The sequence below is a fragment of the Neofelis nebulosa genome, chromosome 6 (genome assembly GCF_028018385.1).
Source record: "Neofelis nebulosa isolate mNeoNeb1 chromosome 6, mNeoNeb1.pri, whole genome shotgun sequence".
In the NCBI taxonomy this organism is placed as follows: Eukaryota; Metazoa; Chordata; class Mammalia; order Carnivora; family Felidae; genus Neofelis; species Neofelis nebulosa.
Window position 1 is genome coordinate 8,234,177 of NC_080787.1, and position 3,259 is coordinate 8,237,435.

Genomic DNA, 3,259 nt, shown 5'->3' on the forward strand with positions numbered 1-3,259 from the left:
TCATGGCCTGAGCCCAAACAAAGAGTTGGACGCTCAACCGACTGAGCCACCCAGGTGCCCCAGGTAAGCATTTTTTAAAAATGAAACTGAAAAGGGGCACCTGGGTGGCTCAGTCGGTTGCGTGGCCCACTTCAGCTCAGATCATGATCTCGTGGTTTGAGTTTGAGCCCCACATCAGGCTCTTCTACTGTCAGCACAGAGCCCACTTCGGACCTTCTGTCCCCCCTCCTCTCTCTCTCTGCCCCGCCCCTCCTTGCTCTCTCTCTCTCTCTCAAAAATAAATAGGCATTAAAAAAAAAAAAAAACCCCACAATGAGGTAGATTTATATTTATTGATCCAGAAAGACCTAGAGTGCATATTGTTAAAAGAACCGAGTTTCAAGAAATACAATATTATCACTTTCATGTTAAAATAATGCCACATATAATGCGCCTGCGCGAGCGCGTGCCTCTGAGGAAGAAGACAGAGAGCTGACACCGTCTGATTAATGGGGAGCAGACAAGCCAGGAGCAGCCACCTGGTGGCGTCCTCCACCTGCTACTGAACACGCTTCCGTATAACTTAAATATGTTAAGACCGGAAAGCTTCCCTGTATCGGTTACGTAATTAGGAAAACAGAAATGTGAGCATGCGTCACGTAACACCTCGTTAGAGTCACCTGCCCCCGAACTCCGCTTTCTTTTCCGGTTTTCTGCAATCTTCCTGTATCTATCTCCTAGTCCACATCTTCGTGGGGGTGGGTTTCACATACTGCCACCTGTCAAAATAATCCCCGTGCCTCCGTAATATTCCATATTCTGAATGGACCATGACTTGACCTCTCTTCTTCTTCTACTGCGGAACAGTGACTGGCCTTCGGGAGACTGTCGTCCGCACAACTTTTCTCACGGTTTTGAATTCTTGGGACAGAACTCTTGAAGTTGGATCGCTGAAAGGAAGCGGATGAACAGTTGCGCTTTGGGTAGCATGTTCTCCAGGTTCCAGTGAAAGTACAAGTGTGACGGGTGGACAGTCTCCCACGCTCGGCTTGCGCGTGCACACCCCACGGAGCCGCGTAGTGTTGTTGCCTCTGCAGACACTTGGCACTCCTTGCTTGCAGACCGTAGTCCTCTATTATTTCTCTTCTGAAAACTCCTTCAATACCTTCAGGGTAATCCTATTTTCTAAAAACCAGCAACGACACAAATCTTAAAAACATGCAATACTTTTATGTATTCCAAAACATTAACCTAACAGAAGAAAGAAGACTGAATTCTGCCTCCCGTTATGCTTATACATTATTTCAGCAGCTGAAAATCAAAGCTAATTCACCCGGTAAAGTAGGTGACCTAGATTGCCAGGACACGTCTTTTCCCCTGCGGACTCAGCAAATCTATTTTGATTTGGATGCAGAAAACGTGCCTTGAATAGTTTTCGTTTTTCTGAGTCGGTGCCCATCCTGCCCCGGTCCAGGGAACAGGCGGACTAAGTGTGTCCGGAAGCCGCAGGGAGCGATGCCGTCGGTAGGTGGCGGAAGAGGACCACATCCCAGCCCGCCACGCGTTTCCCCCACCCCTCCCCGTGGGCCACCTCGTGTGGGCGGGGACCTCCGAGGACCCCGAGCAGCCGCTCTCACGCCTTCGGGAGTCCGCCTCCTCTGGCGTCTCCAGGAACAGAGGGGTCTCATCTGCATCCTCAGTGGTCCCTCGCCGAGGCCGGGCCGGGCTTCCCCTCCCAGGCCTGAGCCCCCCTTCTCCCAGCGCCTCGCGCTGCAGGTCTGGCACGCTTCCCCCCTCCCAGCGCTCGGGGAATTTAGGAAACTACCCGGCAGGAGGCTAGAACTTCAAGTTCTGGGCCAGACATGCCTTTTCCCTGTTTGGGAGGAAAAACACCTAAAACATTAAATCCTTTACAAGGAGACTTGTGAAGTGCACACAATTCCTATTCGGTCTTCCTTGCTTTCAAATCAAGAAAACCTAATGTATATTAATATAATAGATAATATTAAATAATAATAAATACATAAATATAATTAATAATATATAATATTAAAATTTATATGTATGTATATGTACATATAATATAAATACATATATACATATATATAAAATATATATATACAGAGACACACACACATATATATACACACATATATACATATACATACATATGTATACGTGGGAGAAAAAGAAAAATTTTAAACCCTCATCCCTGGCTCACCCTCCCTTTGGGGGACCCCTTTCTACCCATAGAAACTGAGCCCAGGACCATGCCTGCTCCCAGGCAGTACATTCCCTTCAGCCTGGAATATTTACTCCAGTAGTTCCTCAGGGGTCTCAGGCTATCAGCCCCAGGCTTCACTGCACCAAGACCTACAGACCCCTGGCCGACACTGGTGGGGGGCGGGTGGGAGGGGTCCTGTCGGCTTTGGCTTCAAGGCCTCCCAGTGCCCGGGCAGGCGTGAGCACTCTTAGGGTGGTTCTGCTGGAGACAAATCGTCCTCCAGGGAAACGTGCCATAACAGCTGAATCAGTAAACAAATCTTTACTTTCTGAGAAAACCATCTCAGATTTTAAGAAGGAAGGGAGGTTTTCCTCACTTGCCAAACGGTGGGGTTCACAGTTCTCTTACTGTTCAGAACGTCACCTCTTGTCTTCGACATCATCACAGGGCACCCCCATCCCACCCTTCCTTTTGCAGCGTGCGTCTTTGAGCCGACCCAGAGTAAGAACTGTCTTCACGTCTGAGGCGTTTCCCTCTCGGCGAGCACTCCCTTCAGGAACACAAAAACTAGGCTCCCTTAACTCGGAAATGTCATCTCGTAGGCATTAGATTCTTCAGTTCCTCCCCAGCCTCAGTCTATGGGAGGAGGAGAAGGTGGGAGCTTTTTTCCTCCGGTTTCCGTGACAAACCACGATGGGAGGGCTGTGCCGCTCCGTGTAACCACAGACATCACACAACCGAGGGCGTGGTTCGGGTGTGAACACCCATGTGTTACTAGCAGTCTGATGCTCACAGAAGGGGGGCCCCACCCAAGAATCCAGCCACAGAACTAAAGAAGGGGATTTGTCCTTTTTTGAGGCCCAGATCGACCCAATCTAGACCCACGAAGACTTTGTCTCCATTAAAAGAGCATTTATAGGACTGGCCATTTCAGTGGCTGTAATTGACTCACGCAAATGGGACCCAGTCACAGCGGTAAAAACTTTCATTTCTCCCTTTTGCATGAAACAACCGTGAGACTAGGGTTAATTTGCCTCCACGAAATAGGTCAGGCAA

The 3,259-nt window shown here is 48.9% G+C and overlaps 1 long non-coding RNA gene across 1 annotated transcript; it reads right to left on the bottom strand.

The window, feature by feature from the left end:
• Window positions 1-313: 313 nt before the first annotated feature.
• Window positions 314-2,925, bottom strand: LOC131513673 (uncharacterized). The gene is made up of 2 exons (XR_009262708.1): window positions 2,700-2,925; window positions 314-1,164 (listed from the first exon to the last, which is right to left on the bottom strand). It is a non-coding gene; the product is annotated as an uncharacterized LOC131513673 (long non-coding RNA).
• Window positions 2,926-3,259: the final 334 nt, after the last annotated feature.